This window comes from Thamnophis elegans, chromosome 6 (assembly GCF_009769535.1).
Source record: "Thamnophis elegans isolate rThaEle1 chromosome 6, rThaEle1.pri, whole genome shotgun sequence".
Lineage (NCBI taxonomy): Eukaryota > Metazoa > Chordata > Lepidosauria > Squamata > Colubridae > Thamnophis > Thamnophis elegans.
In genome coordinates this window covers 20,358,246-20,378,085 of record NC_045546.1, presented here as the reverse complement: position 1 = coordinate 20,378,085, position 19,840 = coordinate 20,358,246, and positions in this window count along the sequence as shown.

Genomic DNA, 19,840 nt, shown 5'->3' with positions numbered 1-19,840 from the left:
TTTGGTTTTTTTTGCTTTACTTCTCTATCTTGCCTTCGGGCATTGGGAACTCCTGATGGTCTAACTTGGGTCTTAGCCTTTCAGCTTTTGAATATTGTCTATGGTAGCCTTTCTCTCACACAAAGAGGCTTAATATCCATCTATGTTTGCAGATTCAAGGGTCATGCCTTAAACCAGGGGTCTCCAATCTTGGCAAGTTTAAGACTTGTGGACTTCAACTCCCAGAATTCCTCAGCCACAGCTTTGCTTGTTGAGGAATTCTGGGAGTTGAAGTCCACAAGTCTTAAACTTGCCAAGTTTGGAGACCCCTGCCTTAAACTCTGGCCAGGTTTATACGGTATTCTGCATGAAAAAAAGTGGTAGCTAGGCGTTGTGTGAACTTAGATTAATTTGGTATATAAGGGCTAAGTATGCTAGTTAAATTTGTGCTATGAAAATAGTGTATTAACCATGATGTATTTGGAAGCCTGAATAATACTCATTTGGAGGATGCTGTTTGGAATTTCTTAACTGTTGATTTTTTTTTTCTATAAATGCAGGCTATGTGCATACGTCATAGCCAAGTCCAAACAGAGAAATACTGTACGATGATCTGTACACAGTTTTTTTTAATTATAGTAAGCAGAAATCAAGGGAAAGTTTATTAAATGGATTCATATAGTTATTTCTTCCAGCAAATTATTGATGTAATTTATCTGCAGATATATTTGTTGTTATAATCAGTTTTATAGGTGTGACACTCAGCATTAGTCATTACACACTAACCAACAGTCACCTCTGAATATGGTGGCCCAGTGATAACAGATCTGTTATTGCGGTGACAATCCCATAACCTGTTCCATCACTCATGCCCTACTCATCTCCGTCTGGACTATTACAATGCACTCTACATGGGATTACCCTTGAAATCAGAAGCTTCACAAGCTACAAAAGGCAGCTGTGCAAAGCAATTCTGGGTACCCAAAAATGGGCATATGTAACACCTTTGCTCCACAAACCAGTTTGCTTTCAGGTCAAACTCAAGGTGTTGGTTGTGATGTATAAAGTGCTACATGGCATGGCTATCGATCTGTCAATCCTTTCCGCTACCTATGGAACTGTATTCATCCCATTACATTGGGCCAATCCCACCTGGTAAGGAAGGAAAGGTATGTTGCAGACTCCATCAGATGAAGTCGGACTGGTGGGGGTCTACAAAGATAATCTTGTCTGCCATTGCTCCCTTGGACAATTGTCCCCCCAGAAGTGTAGGGCCCTACATTTCTGGCCTTCTGAAAAGGAGTCAAAATATGACTCTACAGTCTTGTGTGGTGAGACCAGAATAGCATGCAGCTGTGGGACTGGTTAGCACCCTGAGAGCCTTTGTCTTTTCAACTAATTTTTAAAAAGGTTTAGTTATCCTTTTCTTCTTTTTAACTTTTTTAAAATTAATTTTTATATGCTATTTTTATTTTTTAACATTTTATTGTATATCAATCAATCTCTCTCTTGAGGGAGATGGTCGATTCAAAAATGTGACAGACAGACAGACAGACAGACAGACAGACAGACAGACAGACAGACAGATAGATAGATAGATAGATAGATAGATAGATAGATCTGGAGAGCTGTAGTTTCTTTTCCAACTATATTGTTTTTTCAAGGACTCTTGTAAATTTCACAAAACAACTTGTGGATGCAGGATAATCTTAATGAACTCTCCACATAGATCATTTTGCTAAAATACAGGTGAAACTCAAAAAAATAGAATATCATGCAAAAGTTCATTTATTTCAGTAATACAACTTAAAAGGTGAAACTAATATATGAGATAGACTCATTAGCAATAGCAATAGCAGTTGGACTTATATACCGCTTCATAGGGCTTTCAGCCCTCTCTAAGCGGTTTACAGAGTCAGCATATCGCCCCCAACAATCCGGGTCCTCATTTCACCCACCTCGGAAGGATGGAAGGCTGAGTCAACCTTGAGCCGGTGAGATTAGAACCGCTGAACTTCAGATAACAGTCAGCTGAAGTGGCCTGCAGTACTGCACCCTAACCACTACGCCACCAAAGCAAGATAGTTCAAGCCATGATTTGTCATAATTGATTATTATGGCTTAGAGCTCATGAAAACCCCAAATCCACAATCTCAGAAAATTAGAATATTGTGAAAAGGTGCAATATTCTAGGCTCAAAGTGTCCCACTCTAATCAGCTAATTAAGCCACAACACCTGCAAAAGGTTCCTGGGCTTTTAAATGGTCTGTCAGTCTGGTTTAGTAGGAATCACAATCATGGGAAAGACTGCTGACCTGACAGTTGTGCAGAAAATCATCATTGACACCCTCCATAAGGAGGGAAAGCCTCAAAAGGTAATTGCAAAAGAAGTTGGATGTTCCCAAAGTGCTGTATCAAAGCACATTAATAGAAAGTTATGTGGCAGGGAAAAGTGTGGAAGAAAAAGGTGCACAAGCAGCAGGGACGACTGCAGCCTGAAGAGGATTGTCAGGAAAAGGCCATTCAAAAGTGTTGGGGACTTTCACAAGGAGTGGACTGAGGCTGGAGTCAGTGCATCAAGAGCCACCACACACAGATGGATCCTGGCCATGGGCTTCAAATGTCGTATTCCTCTTGTCAAGCCGCTCCTGAACAACAAACAACGTCAGAAGCATCTTGCCTGGGCAAAAGAAAACAGACCTGGTCTGTTGCTCAGTGGTCCAAAGTCCTCTTTTCTGATGAGAGCAACTTTTGCATCTCACTTGGAAACCAAGGACCCAGAGTATGGAGGAAGAATGGAGAGGCATACACTGCAAGATGCTTGAAGTCCAGTGTGAAGCTTCCACAGTCTGTGTTGATTTGGGAAGCCATGTCACCTGCTGGTGTTGGTCCACTGTGCTTCATTAAGTTCAGGGTCAACGCAGCCATCTACCAGGAGATTTTGAAGCACTTCATGCTTCCTTCCACAGACAAGCTTTATGGGGATGCTGACTTCATTTTCCAGCAGGCCTTAGCACCTGCCCACACTGCCAAAAGCACCAAAACCTGTTCAATGACCGTGGGATTACTATGCTTGATTGGCCAGCAAACTCGTCTGACCTGAACCCCATAGAGAATCTATGGGGCATTGCCAAGAGAAAGATGAGAGACATGAGACCGAACAATGCAGAAGAGCCGAAGGTCGCTATTGAAGCATCCTGTCTTTCATAACACCTCAGCAGTGCCACAGGCTGATAGCTTCCATGCCACGCCGCATTAAGGCAGTAATTGCTGCAAAAGGGGCCCAAACCATGTACTGAGTACATATGCATGCTTATACTTTTCAAAGGTTCGATATTGTTCTATGTACAATCCTTGTTTTATTGATTGCATGTGAGTCTAATTTTCTGAGATTGTGGATTTGGGGTTTTCATGAGCTGTAAGCCATAATCATCACAATTATGACAAATCACAGTTTGAACTACCTTGCTTTGCATGTAATAAGTCTATCATATATTAGTTTCACCTTTTAAGTTGCATCACTGAAATAAATAAACTTTTGCACGATATTCTAATTTTTCGAGTTTCACCTGTACAATTGTTGATCTTTTGAAATGTTGTGAAGATTAGCTAGATGGCACTCAAGTATGTTTTCATGCTTAGAATCTAGGAAATTGAAAACAGAATCAATTTTTTAAAAAGCTTTTATTGTACTGTTTTAACCATTTATTAAAAAAAAAAAACCCATCCCCATTCTAAATCTTAGAAAGCAATAAAGCCCTTTGCACCAAATTGACAAAAGTAGTGAATATGCTGTGGCATTTTGTAGATAGGCAGAACCACCGATTCAGCTTTCTGTAGCCTTTCTAAGCTTATTGGATCCCAAGAGCCAGGCAAGATCAAGATCAATTGACTGGTCAATTGAGTCAATCAACTATTTTGTCTACAGCAGTGCTTTTCAAATCTGGCAATTTTAAGATGTGTGGGCTTCAACTTTCAGAATCCCCCAGCCAGCATGCTAGAAGTTGATCGGCACATCTTCAATTTGCCAAGCTTGAAAAACACTGACTTACAAGGCTGGCATAACTGAGAACTCATTTTGTGCACCAAACAGAATATACACGAATGGGACATTTATTCAAACGAAGCTTTGTACAATGCATTCAAGGAACAGAATGGCAGTTAGTATCATTTCAAATATAAGGTTGCTGGGGTTTGGCAGATTTTGAATAGACTGTCATATACAAGTCATGGTATTGGATCTGGGTACTTGAGAGACCGCCTGCTGCCAATTACCTCCCACAGACCCATTAGATCTCACAGGGTTGGCCTCCTCCGGGTGCCATCTACCAGCCAATGCCACCTGGCTATTACCCGGGGGAGGGCCTTCTCTGTGGCAGCTCCGGCCCTCTGGAATGAACTCCCCACAGGGATTCGGACCCTCACCTCTCTCCAGGCCTTCCGAAAAGCCGTCAAAACCTGGCTTTGCCGGCAGGCCTGGGGGTGATGAGTTCCCTCCCCTCTCGACATGTATGGTTGTGCGACTGTTGTTTACTTTTATTATTTGTATTTTGTCTTTTTATGTTCCCCTTTTTCCCCCTTGAATTGTTTGCCGCCCTGAGTCCTCCCGGAGAAGGGCAGCATACAAATAATAAAATAACAAAATACAATACAATACAATATAGGTTAATTCTTTTCTCTCTTTCTTTTTTAGCAGACAGCTAAAAACTTGCCAACATACTTGAACTGATTAGGGATAGGCATTGATGGGGATGGGGCTGACCCACTGGCATACATTACAATAAGGGTGGAAACTTTGAAGGAAGGGGAGGTAAAGTCATTAGGATGGTCTGTCTATGATAACCTTAGGAAGTTAGAGGAACCCCTTCCTCTTAGCCCTAAGGCTGTGAATTTGTTTGTAGAAATGGCTGAGGAAGTAGCAAAAGCCTTAACTGTTAAAAATTGCTTTGTTTGTGGAGGAACAAACATGGGAGAAAAGTGGCCATGGGAAGCTCTCGAAGCAACCCCAGAGGTATATAACAATATGACCCTTAAAGGCAACCTTGCTCAACGAACACAGCATACGGGTATTGTTTGGACCCTAACTACAAATTTGGTGGGCCACAGCTGTTTCTCTCGAAATGGATCATATCCTGTGGGTCATCTAATTTGTTTAGGGGAATGGGATGATACTTATACCAAGTGGTCATCACCATCAAATCTCTCTCATCCCACAAAATTTGATCTCTCATTCTTACCCTACCTAAAGGAGCCACAGTATTCATCTGGCCCCTGGGAAGCCCCTGAGAACATGTATTGGATTTGTGGCACACTTGCCTATGAAATTCTTCCTGCAGACTGGGCGGGATCCTGTGTTCTTGGATGGATAAAACCTTCTTTCTTTTTATTACCTCTCCAATCACGACAAGTGTTAGGAATTCCGGTATATGACTCAATCGATCCCATTCGTCAGAAAAGAGAGGTAAACACGGCCTTCTCTAACTTTCCTTGCAAGGAACTTACTGAATATGAGAAATCAGATACATGGAGTTCAGAGAGAATTGTATGCACGTATGGAAGAGCCACATGGGCTGAAGATGGGTCATGGGGATACCGCACCCCGATCTACATGATAAACAGGATCATGAGGTTACAGGCAGTGTTGGACCTGGCTGGGGAGAGAATTGACAAATCCTTGAATATTCTCTCCACTGCCACGGACAAACTTCGTACTGCAGTATACCAAAATCGATTGGCTCTTGATTACCTCCTCGCAAGAGAAGGGGGAGTATGTGGGAAGTTCAACTTATCAAATTGTTGCCTTCAAATTGATGAAACTGGGAGTGTTATTAAACAGCTGACCACGGAAATGAGACAGCTCACTCATTTCCCAGGACAAGAATGGAAAGGATTGAATCTTGCCTCATATTTTAGCTCTTGGTTGTCAAAATTGCCCGGATGGCAGGCTATCATTACTTTTATTGGCCTGATTGCAGCAGGATGTATAATCATCCCCTGCATTATGCCCCTTTTTGTTCGTGCTATCAGCAGTACTTTATCTCTCCTGGTGGAAAAACGGGCCACTGCCAAGGTCCTAACGCTTATGGGACACACAGGAGAGGAACATGAGTATGTGGGGCTCATAAGCAATAGGGAGCCTGATACTTATGAAACTCCACAATAATCTTAGGATTGGGTGAAGTTTCAACAGGGGGGAATGAAACAGCATGGGGTCCACCATTGAACCCCTAAAATACTTAATCAGGCTACTTGTCTAATTCTAAAACTTAAAAATCAAAACTCTGCTTATGCTCTTTCACCTAAAGAACAAGAACAAGGAACATACTTCTTTCTGCTTGAAACACAGGAAGCCAGGTTTTCGCAAGTAGGGGAAACTGGGTGGGCAAGTAACCACAGTATCTTAGTCATAAGAGCGCAGCTTATGAAAAGGCAAAGTTCACTTTGTAAACAAGCTATAGGTTAACCATATTTTTAGCAATATCTCTGAGTGGCGTTCTGACATTTTCCTTTTTTTGCATGAGTAACCAAGATTCACTTCTCTTTTAGTTTCACTTTACTTCCCTATTGTGGTTTGGGAATCATGTATTGTAATTTTCCTTAAATATTTGTAATTCACCCGAAATAACTTTGTGCTGACTTAGGTGAGAAGTTATGACCTGTATTAGTGCACGCCTATATGACGTCTATATGATTTGTAATAACCATTTCAAAGGTATAAAACCTCTGTCAAAATGTACCTAAGTCAGATCAGTTAGGTGAAAATCTACTGGTCTCTTGAATGCATTCAATAAACCTTTCTATTCTGGAAAAAGGCATCGTCTCCTATTCTTACGTAAGTAGAAAGGCAGACCCTGATTTTGCCATTACAAGAGCCTCTGAATTTGTTCTGTCATATTGCTATCATATATGTATATCATTAATACTGACACATAATAGGTTATTATTTTATTCCAGTTAGTCTAAGAATAAATTGTCAGAAATATTTGGAGAATTTTATTTATCATAGTTAAGAATGCCCTATGCTCAGAATAAAGAAACAGAGGGGTCACTTGTTTTGAATAGTAAATGTATGTTTAAAGGGGGTGGAGTAGTGTGGACAGGAAATTAATTCCTCATAGGGAATGAATCATTTGCATTCTTGGCAGTCAAGTTCAGATTTACAAGAATGTTCGGCTTGATAAACTTCCTTTCAAATGTTTTAGCTCAGAGTGCAAAGATGGCAGGAAAGATACAAAAAAAGGACACATAGATGGACCTTTTTTAACAGGACATAATTATCGAGGTAATTCATATATAATATATCAATTTACCCAAATAGCTCACAACTTCCCCTGTAGTTCAGATATGAACTTGTGTCTGGCTATGGCTAATTTTGCATAGCAGAAGTTGTGTAAGGTAACAAGTTATATTTTGCTTCTGTCTGCATTGGCCACCAAGCAAGATTTGTAATATGGGAACAACAGCTAAACTTCCAGTGAGCAATCAGTACAACGTATATTTGTAAAAAATGTGTTTCTTGCATTTGTACTACAGGGAATCATTAACTTATGACCAGAAATGCCATGACTAAGCAAAGTGGTTGTTAAATGAGTCACATCTGATTTTACAAGCTTTTTTTATTGCCATTGTTGAGGGAATAACTGCAATTGTTAAGTGAATCATGCAGCCAGCTGGGAAAGTTGCATATGGTGATCGCATGACCCTGGAATCCTGAAACCATTGTAAATATATGCTGGCTGCCAAGTGCCCAAATTTTGATCATGAGACTGTGGGAATTTTACAGTGAGCATAAGTGTGAGAGAACTGGTCATAAGTCACATTTTTCAAGTTTGAATAGTTGCAAGTTGAGGACTACCTGACAAATTTAATGTAGTCAGTCCAAACTATAAAAGACAATTTTTTTCCTTTCAAGTTCTCGTCCATCTGCCTAGTTAGTATTTTACATGGAAGTGAGTCTTTGTGATTGCTGCCACATTCTCTGGAACTGCTTCGTGTATGATGCTAGTCCAATACCTTTTTATTTAGATAAACAGTACAGTGAAGGTTTGACTTTTCTCTGGTTTTGGTTAGCTTTATTCACTTACTCATCTAACTGGTTCCCATCATTCTGATTGGTGGTTTTAAATATTGTTTTTACATTTTGTGTGGTTTTACAGGGGGCAAAAGAATTTACAAACACAACTGGGACCAGAACTGCTATCATTAAATGAGGTGTCATTAAGCAAGTCGTACCTTATTTTGCTATCTTTTTTGCAACAGTAGTTATGTGAATTATTGTGGTTCTTAAGTGAATCATGTGGTCATTTAGCAAATCCATTAAGCAATTACCCTTCCTTGCTAGAAGCTGACTGGGCGGATTGCCATTCTTCTGCATTTTTATCATCTGAACACAGGGACATTGCAATAGTTTTAAGTACTAAAGCCAGTCATAAGTCATTTTCTTCAACACTGTTGTGATGCTGAATGATTGCTAAACAAATGGTCGTAAGTCAAGGACTCCCTATCCAGGACATTTGGAGATCATTAGATTGGGGAAATATACTAAATCATATGGGCCTCTGCAACTGAATGTGCTGATGGCTTTTGAATCTTTAATCGAAAACAGGAGTAGAGATTTGGAATATTAAAAGTTAGATATGCCTTACCCTAGAACAGGGATAAGGAATTTATTCCCCAAGCTTTTGGTATGAATGGGCTTTTTTTTTTTACTTTGACATAATGCTGTAAACTGATAGCATGGTTGCCTACCATTATAAGGTGTAACAACAAAATACTGTAGCATATGCCTTAAAATAAACTTAACATAGTTTAAAATGGAATTTTAAATGGAAAATGGACAATTTCCATCAAAAATTGTCCAACTTTCAAAACATGATAAACATGCTTTCAGGCACCAAATGTTTGTCTGTTCCTGGCTGCAAATCCCTTTAAATTCAGAAGTTTTAACTTGTTTCCTATTTTTATAGTAGTCATTTAACTCAGTTTTCTGGAACTGCATAATATACTGATCACGGGTTGAGTTTGCATAATAAAATAGGCTACATAAGCCGATGTGTCAGATACTGTACATCATCCACATCTGCCAAATTGATTCATGAACAAAACCTGGTATTCTAATCCCATCTCTGTTCTGCCTTTGAGTACATTTTTGACTCTTGGCAAGCTCCTGGGCAGGTCCCTGCAGTTTTTTGGCAAGGTTTTCAGAAGTTATTTTCATTACTTCTTCCTGGGACTAAGAGTGACAAAGCCTAGCTGGCTTTATGCCTAAAACAGGACTAAAAAAACCAGTTTCCTGGTTTCTAGCTGGATGCCTTAGCCACTGCACCAAACTGATTCCATAAAAGAATTAAGGCTGGAATAACCAAAGGCCACTGCCTTTGATATTGCCCATAATAACTATTGTACCTACAATAATGTTTGGAAAGTGGATGGATAGATGGATAGATACAGTAGTGGCCAACATTGTGGAAACTTTTTGGGGAAAGTGTACAGTATTTTTGATGTTTGATGGCTAATAACCAGAGGTGAGTTGCTTATGGATTGGCACGGATCAGGCAAACCAGTAGTAGTGGCAGCAGGAGCCTCCGCCCACCCACCCAGACGCTTCCACACATGCACAGAAGCTTTTGTGCATGCAGAGAAGTGTTGTGCACATGCACAAATGTGTACATATGCACAAGCGAACCGGTAGTAAAATAATTAGAAACCCACCACTGCTAATAACACCACTTTTTTTAGTAGTACCATAAAATTATATATCAATGGAAAGATATTTTAATCAAGAATGTAATGCAACAAAGTTTGTTCAATTATTGTATTATTCTATGAAAAGCTATAGCCAAATATAGCCACCAATAACACCCAGTTTAATAGAAGCAATCGTTCCATCTTGGTTTCACATTATAACAGCTGCAGAACTAAAAGGCTTGGTTCACTCCATAGGAAGAGGTTGTAAGGCCATAATTCATGCTAAAGGTTACCCAACTATTAACTGACATGGTGATAATTTTTGTATATCTCATTTTTTCTATGGTGATAATTTTTGTATATCTCATTTTTTTCTACATGTTTCACTTTCCTTTTTTATAACTGCTATTCTAACAGCAAATCCTTCATAAAAGTTATTGCATTATATTCTTGATTAAATTATCTTTCCACTGATATATAATTTTATGGTACTACTAAAAAAAATGGTGTTATTAGCCATCAAACTTCCAAAATACTGTATAATTTTCCCAAAAGGTTTCCACAATTTTGGCCACTACTGTACATAGATAGAGACATAGATAGATACATAGATAGAAACATAAATAAAAACATACATACATAGATAGTAGATACATAAATGGATACATAGATACATAGATGGAAACATAGATAGAAACAGATAGATAGATAGATAGATAGATAGATAGATAGATAGATAGATAGATAGATAGATAGATACATAGATAGATACATAGATAGATACATAGATAGATACATAGATAGATACATAGATAGATACATAGATACATAGATACATAGATGGATACATTGATAGATCAATAGATACATCAATAGATAATTTAATAGTTAATTTAATACATAAACATCAAGCTATATTTTTGCTAGCCGAACTGATTGATGTCTGCTTGCTCTGTTCTGTATATAAGGATTAACTGAGAGGGTGCTGGATGCAGTCTAAAATGGAAATTATCTGCCTAATTTTCAACACAATATTCATATTCTAGTTTGCTCAAGCAACTATGAAATGATTTCATGGTTAAGACAGTAGTTTAAAAATTCGGCTTTGCATAGTGCAGATGGGCAACTCCTTTTAATCAATTCAGGGTCTATGCTTCCATCAATTTCACATTTTAGGCTCTTTTGCAGATCTGATACTCTAATCAATGCAGTAGATTAGGAGAAAAACAAGGAAATTAAACAGAAGAACTATGTAAGGGCATAAAATCATCATGGCTAAGATGAGAACTGCCTTGTAGTGGAAAGACAACAACCCAAATGAGGAACAATTTGGCAGAGACCACACCCTGGAAGAGAACTCAAATGGCATTTCTTAACATTCGTCAAACCCACTGATGATAAGTGATTTAGGGGCTTTTGGTGAGAGCAATGTCTAAGTAAGAAGAATTTGGTAATGTTGTACAAGTAGAATTATTCATAGTGTGGAAAACTTACAGGGAAATCCTTTCACTGCTAAGAATTATCTAATTGAGATATTGAAGCAGACACAAGGCCATGGCTCATCTCTAGCTCACTGTAGAGAATTCTGTAGGACATCCATGGGGATGAGGGATTTGATTGTGTGCTTGTAATTGCCATTTTTTACACAAACACGCACACCACAACACACACTTACTTCAGCAGTTGCCCTAGTACTTTGAATAGTTTTATTAGAAGATTAATAAACAACTTAAGGCAGTAGAAGGCAATGAAGAGCAATTAGTCATGGTACCTAGATGTTACATGTATGTACAGAGGTGGCATGTCTGTCAATAGCTGCCACTGGGAATTGCAAACCGAAAAGACTGTTGCATTTACTATATATCCTCGTCGTGAAGTTTCCATAAACTTGTCATTGACTGTGAGCTTAAAATGCTGGCTCATAAATGCAGTACAGTGTTTTTTTTCCTGCAACACAATTGAATTAAGATATCACTTTTAAGTCTTTATGAATGGTGCTCAGTGCTGACAGCATTGTTCTGGCTGTAGTTGACCACATTGGCTAATAACAATGAGCTGCTGCAATCAGCAAATGAAATAAATGCAGGGATATATTGTATTGTGCGTCGCCCAGGATGATTTGCTGAAGTTGGGAGGGTGTCCATGTCAATGCCCTAAATAAATTAAATGAGTCTGAGCACACAACACTGTCCGCAAAATATTTATTATAAACACCCTTCTCTTGCCTGACAGTCAAAGAGAAACCATGCTGTTCAGATGTCAATAATAAGCAAGATAATTTAAGTAAATGCTCCTGTTCCATGAGTGAAGGGCTAATGCTTAAGATCTGAAGTTACGAAAGCTTCTTTGTCAGGGGCAGGCTGACAATCCTTCAGGATGAAGCTGTTCAGGAATGGAGGTCATGCAGCCAGCATCCTGTCTCACCAGGCGTGCAGACACACACCCAGTTCAGAAGTTGCTCTCCAGCTCTTGCTATATTTGCTTGTTTTTTTTTTGATGAGGAGGAAATTCAATCAACATCAAATCCTCCAGGGGCATCCACAGAAAAGGGGTAAAAAAGTCAAAATAGAGGTTACAGACCTGTGACTGAAGCCCTTTAAATGCAGTCCCTCCCTCCCTCCCTCCCTTGCAACCTCAATCATCTCTTTTCAAAGAAGAGAGTACCAAAACAGATTAAACCATTCTGCCTTTTTTTAGTGCCTGTTAGGATTTTGCTCTCTTCACTGAGGAGCTCTTGCACTTTTATTTGAAATAGATTCCAAAAAGTTTTTATTCCTCTTAGCAGCCTTTGCCTAATCCTGCGTCTTGTGATTTTTAGCTTTCCCAGCACTGCCTTGACCTACTCTGGATAGAGTATTTGTTCTCATTCTTGGCCACTTTCACCTCAAGGTTCCTTCTCTGATTTGCAGCCTTTTGTTATTTCCTTCAATAGCTCTTTTGTAATAATGAAAGTCATCCCACTATGTTTTAGCTATAACTATTCAATCATATTCACTTTCCTTTTCTAAGAGTTCAAGCTTGTCTTATTTCCTTTACTCTGAGCAGTACTCTATGGACCCTGAGGGCAATGAACTTGAGGATTCTTCCTGGTTTTTTCACAGTGGCTTAGGAGGTCTAAGTAAGCTTATCCCTCCCTTACACCTGCAATGTATCAGCTTTTGTCTGAAGTTCTCACACCAGGGTTTCCTTCTCCAGACACTGTAGACTTCATTTAAAGTGTCCCTGATCAAGTTTGATTGCTTTGTCCAAACACTTCTTTACTCATCTTTGGAGGAACAACCTATCTCATAGTTAATCATTTAGATACTGTACGGTCTGAGAAACCATCTTCCGTGGACATTATTTCCATGATAGTATGTTTTTCCTGTTTCCAATGCTCTTCCATGGACAAGAAGGATGGTAGAGAATATCATCTAAGTCCTCAGGTTCTTCATTCCTTGAGTTTCAGAACCCAATATGTGGATAGACTTAAGAACCTGCTAATTTATAACCCTTTCCGTCTACACATGAATGAGCTGAAAGGATTATCAGGTGGCAGTCTTCTTGAATCTTGCCAGCTTCTCTATTACATTCCTTATTAAAACTCCCATGAGCCCAGTTTTGTTCTTTTTCTTCCTAATTGTTGTTCCTTTCTTAGATTAGCTGACTGCATACTATCAGAAAGAAAAGTAGTTGCTTTCTGAATTCGTCTTCTGAGCATCTTGCCCATATTCGTTAGCTATCCCTGTTTTATTATGTGGCTTATCCTATATTCCTCCTCTAAGCAGCCTCTACTTTCTCAGCAAAAAGCAATTACTCAGTCACCTTTAATAAAGGCTTCAGCAGCTTTCAGGACACACCTAGTGCAATTAACATCTATTCAGGAAATGACCTTTTAACCCAGATAGCTAAGCATAGAGTCGCAGCTCAGAACTTCTTTTACTCCTGTCCAATTCTGCCGCCAACCTTTTGGTATATCTTACCAATTTCTTGTTCAGAGATCTGAGAAGATTTGAGAAGACACCTTGTTATGCAGATTAGGTCTACAATATATGCTCCAAATATCCAGGTAACCATTGGATGGGAATAATTGTTTCTCTATTTCTCTGCTGCCATTTAATGGAACATATATATCTATCAGTGGTGGGTTCCGGATCCCGGTGCAACCGGTATGGTGCAACAGGGCCGGGGGTCCACCACATACATGCACACAGTATGCATGCTGCGCACGCATGCATACTTACCACCTCCGTGATGCTCCAGCTGCTCGGAGGAGCATCGCGCAGGCGCCATACGCTCCGTGCACATGACCGTAAGCCCTGATCGGCTCAAATACAGGTAAGGAGGGTGGGCAGGTGGGTGGGCCCTCCAGAGCACCGTACCGGAAGGGTACCTGGTGCTCCCAGCAGGCACCAGTACGCCCGTACCGGGGCATACCAGTCGTATCCCACCACTAGTACCCATCCATCCCACTGCTGATGTATCTATCTGCTTTTTGCTTTCTTTATCCTAATGCCTATTACAAGCCTTTGGAGCAGAAACTGCATCTAACTCACAGCTAGGGCTAAATCAGTTGCATTCCTGACTAAAGCCAGACCAACGTACCAAGCAGAGGACTGGGGTTTAGGTTGGACCCAGAATGATGAAGATATACAATTCCATACAGCCACAAAGCAAACAAACTATGACTTTGGGTTAGCGTAGTGTGCAAACCCGACAATTAACCTCTTCTTTTCAAGGCTTTTTTTCTAAAGCATTGGGGAACAGCAATGATATGGCAATTACATATTTTTTCCCAAACAGCCTGAGATAGATAAGCATGTATTTCTCCAGTTCTGCTGAGCAAGCGATGTCTTTTGATATTATTATTATTAACAACATATTGACTACCGAATTTTTTGGAGTATAAGACACACCTTTTCCCTCAAAAAAGAGGCTGAAAATCTGGGTGCATCTTATACACTGAATACAGCATTTCTTGCCTCCCAAAACCCTGCCCCCTTCACCAAAATGGCCATGCATAGCCTTTAGGAAGCTTCCAGAGTGCTCCTGGGGGCAGAAATGAGTGACAAACGGGTCATTTGTTGCTCAAATTTGCCCCCCGCCCCGCCGCAGTCCTCAGGAGCATGGTATAAGCCTCCTAAAGGCTATCCATGCCCTTTTTTTAAAAAAAAAATCCAGCCCATTTTCATGAAAAATGGGCCATTTTTTGGAGGTTTGCAGAGTATAAAAACTTTTTTTAAAAAATATGCCTCTTCAAAACCTTGGTGCGTCTTATACTCTGAAAAATATGATATATGTTTCCCATTTGGGCATTAGATTGCCTGTAAAATCTAAACCGACCTGTTTTAGGCTGTTCAAAGGAGGAGTTTGGGGATGTATTCCTTGTTTTTAACACTGCACAAGCAAAAGTCACTGAGATGTTTTAATTAGAGAGCAAGCACAGCCGGTTGCTTTCCGCTGCGTGACGCATGTAAAAACCTATCTGCTCGGATGTGCACAGAACAGAAGGTCTAAAGGAAAGCTGCTGTTCTCTTCCCTTCAGCTTCAGGCATTTTATACGCCCATGGTCATTCACAAAAAGATAGGCTCAAATACATAGTCACAGCCAAATGAACGAATAAAAGAAAGAAAATCTAGGGCATTGAAAGGAGAAAGAAATTCTGAAAGTTTTAGCATTTCTTAATTTGAAATTTAGAGTACTAAATACTAATTAAGTGTGCTCAAGGTTTCTTGGTTTACAATTCTGATCAACCTAAATAAAATGATAGGGAAAAATAGTTGGGGAGTATGGCATTCCACTTCCCTACGCAGGAGGGAAGGCTGTTTTAAAATATGAATTTGGAGAAGTGAGAAAAGTGGACTGCGCTAACAGAAAATAATAGTTTGTGCATAGAAACTATACAGTAGGAGAAAAAAGATGGTGAAGAAATATAGTTTTCAATAATTATCCCACCTTACAATGTAGCCTTCTCCAGTCTAATATATTCTACAAGACCTAAAATTGCAATTTACAAAACTCTAAACATATTGGCCATGCTGGTTGAGAAGTTCTGGAGTTAAAAGCCCAAAACATTAAGTGGAAGAGGACAAATTGTCATACTATGTTGCCAATATAACCAATCTCATGTTTTCATTGTTCTAGTAACTTCCCAATGCTCTACTACTAGCAGTATGGTAACCATGGATCATAAATTTGACTGACAGAAGGTTAGGTAAGGGGAGACTGGTTATAGGAGTACTGTACTCTATGGCATAGCTTACACTTCACGCTAAGCCATGCTTTGTGTAACCACATTTTATTGAATAAGCATTATTGGCTGAGTTCATGTAAAATACTAAGCCAAAACCAGAGAAACCATATTGATATATGAATTCAGTCTATGCTAATTAAAACAGACTATATGTTATGCTCTCAACAACAGAAGTATATTCTACATACCACTTCACAAGGTCATCTAAGTGTTACAGAGCTAACTTAATCTCCTTGTTTTGCAAACTGTGGACCGAAATCTTGGAGAATAAGACAAAGTAAAAAGAGTCAAGAAGAATTTATTCTATCTCATAAAAAATCAGATTGGGGCTTCTGTATGTCCTCAATCTTTTTTTTAAAGCTATTCATTGTGTGAAGAAAGCACATTGTTTGTATAAAGATGACTCCAGATACAATCTGCCATGTTTTCTAAATGTTGAAGTTGCAGTGATGGGAAAAATCTTTCTTGACACCTAGAAAGCTCCATCCAAAATAAGATAAACAATAGGTCACCCTTCCCCAATCTGTTTCCTTAAAGATATGTTGGAACTCCAACTCCTGCCATTCTTAGTGGACCATGGTGGTTGGGTAATTCTGGGAGATGTAATCATTACACAACTGGAGAGCACCTGTTGGGAAGAAAAAATGGGCTAGCAGAAAGGTAGTCCAGCCATAAGATCATTTCCTATATTTCTAATATTGTCTACAGGTTTGTAGACCAAGTTTTATTTTTTTTTATTCTGCGTTTGTTTTTGGAAACCAGTTATTATTTTGCCCACTTTAGTGGACAGGATAAGTGGCAAAACAGATATTCCAGGTCTAACCCAGTCTCATGAGTCATAAAAGCCCACTCAACATCAGATTATAGCACACACCACAGGAACGGAAATAGAAAATGGCTAAAAATGGAAAATAAAGCCATGACGACTGATGAGCTTTTCAGATCAAAAAGGAAGTACCCTTAAAATAAGCTAAAAATGGTACCTGGTGTGGGCAGAAAGTTCAGCACGAAGATGGCAAATCAATGAAAAAGCCCTTCAAAAACCTAGGAAGCAAGGAATAGAGAGATGAGAGTACCAAATAAGACCAAATGTCTTAATTAATGTGCTGCTTGTTTTCAATGGGAATTCTTTTCAACACACGCAAGACAGTATCTACTGTATGTGTGCCCCATTTAAAAACAACGGTAGGAAGTTATCACCCAGCCCTCTCCCAGAAAAAATGAAATATCCTAGGAAATATTGAAAAGGCAGAATATTTATCTGGATGTGAAAAGGAAGAAACATGTATTAAAAGACAGCTTCCTGCCCATCCCCCTTTGTCAATGAGCCATTAAAGCCTGAGTTAGTCCACTTTACATAATAAAGAGTTCTCCCCTTCAGCTCCAGAGTCATGGGATTAAGGCATGATAATATTGGCCCTTTACCAACTCGCCAGATGGCATCTGAGAACTCAACCAAACCTGGATTCAAAACGCAGCCTAGAGAGTTGCTCCTGCATGGACCCATGGGAGTCTGACAACCAATCAGAATACAAGATCAAGATCAAAGGCCAGAGAGGGCATAAAACCAGGGACTCAGCTTCTCTCCCTTCCCTTCTCTTCTTCTCCAACAACATTGAAGCATGTGCACCTTTTCTGTTCAGGACTCAAGCCATGTGGTCCTGCCCACCATTAAACCATCTTTCCAAGCAGCCTCCATGTCTCCAGTGTCTTTTTCCCTACTTGGAGCCGAACCCAGAAGGACATTTCTTCCAACACAACAACACCACCAAATCTCTGTAAATGAGTAAGAGTTTTACAGGGAATATTCAGTACTTTCAGCTGCTTTACAGTGCAATCCTGCACGTATCTATTCATAGTAAACCCTGATTAGGATTCTGTACATTCAAATTGTTTTCAACTCCTGGTGCAGAGATGGTATTCAGCCAGTTATGATAGGTTCTGGAGAACCGGTAGCAGAAACTTTAAGGGTGGGGAGGGAAAGGGGATTTTGCAGTATCCTTCCCCTGCCACGCCCACAAAGCCATGCCCTCAGAACCAATAGTAAAATTTTTTGAATCCCACCACTGTCCTAGTGACCATGTAGATTTTTCCCATTACAACCAGAGGTGGTATTCTGCCAGTTCACCCAGTATTTATTTACTGCTGGTACCCTCCCTCATACACAATTTATATACTGAGCCACAGTAGCTTCACACACAATCCAACTATAGCCATAACTCCAGGGGTGGGTTCCTGCCAGTTCTAACCTCTTCTATAGAAGAGGTTCCATAAATCGACAGTGCCGTTTAGAACCGGTTCCAATTCCCTCCCCCTGCCCGTCCTCACATCAAGATGAAGAGTGAGAGGAGGAATTCTGGGAGTTGAAGTCCACAAGTCTTAAAGCTGTCAAGTTTGAACACCCCTGGGGTTTTTTTTCCTAGGAGTGCAAGGGTCTTGTAACTTGACAGCTTTAAGATTTGCGTCCTTCAAATGCCAGAGTTTCTGAGCCAACATTTTGGTTGCTAAGCAAGAGCATTGTTAAGTGAGTTTCACCACATTTTACAAGTTGGCCATGCCCACCCAGTCACATGGCTGGCAAATCACTCCCACAAAGCAGGCCACACCTACAGAAGAGGTTCTAAAAAAATTTGAAACCCACCACTGCATAGCTCCATCTTTGCAGTCACCAACAGTATGTTTTTTTTCTATGTGAATCCTAAAGACAATAAAGAGTAAATAAATTAACTCCTCTGCTAAGGTTTATAGTATGTATTATGTCTCCAAACAAGCTTATTGAAGCAATTCTCCTAGTCATATTCTATCTCATAATCTCTGGGTCTACATACCAACATACTGAGTGTGAGGCTTCCTCCTCCTCCTCCTCCTCCTCCTCCTCCTCCTCCTCCTCCTCCTTTCTTCTTCAAAAAAGCTTTTCTCATAGTACATTTTTGAAGTCGCCTCAAGTAGTAAACAAGATGCCAATCTCTGAACTAGTTTAGGGGTCATTTTGAAATCTCACATTCTTTCCATGAACTCGGGATTAGATGACAATAATGAAATACCTGTGGCTGATTTATGGTTAGCATTCCCAGGATTCCTTGTCAGCCTAGAAAAGTTCCTTTGACTTCTTTTGTTGACTTTAACATTGTTGGCCTCAATTCCCCAGGCGGTATTATCGTTCTTATTATTAGGCTGCAAAGCTTTTGATAGTCAGGGAATGTTTTGGGGTGTGGTTGAAGGTCAACAATATAAATTTTCAGGTAGAAGGCTGTAGATCCTAAGAGTATGAGAAGGCGCAAATAGGTGACATTATGAACATATAGGACTGGTGTTCTTGCTAAAATATAAACTGTATAGGTAGATCTCAACTTAACAACAGTTCATTTCGTAACCGTTCGAAGTTGCAATGGTACTGAAAAAAAAGTGACTTATGACCGTTTTTCACACTTAAGCTGGTGCAGCATCCCCATGGTCACATGATCAAAATTCAGCTGCTTAGCAACTGACTCAAATTTATGACGATTGCAGTATCCCAAGGCCTTGTGATCACCTTTTGCGAACATCCTACAAGCAAAGTCAATGTGAAAGTCAGATTCACTTAACAAGCGTGTGACTAACTTAGCAACTGTCATGATTCACTTAACAACTGTGGCGAGAAAAGTAGCAAAATGAGGCAAAATTCACTTAACGAGTGTTTCACTTTAAGGCTCAGGTGTGATCATAAGTCGAGGACTACCTGTGTTGCTTCATCTTCAGCAAGTGTCTTTTCTGCGAGTTGATTTCTCATTACCATTAATGAGAAATCGACTTTCAGGAAAGATATTTGCTCAAGATCAAGAGATACAGCTTGTATTTTAGCAAGAATCCTACAGTATATGATCATGATCTTGCCCATGTGTGCCTTATTGTGGCAGGAAATACACACTTCCCAGTCTGATGCTGTCTAAATGTGGGACTAC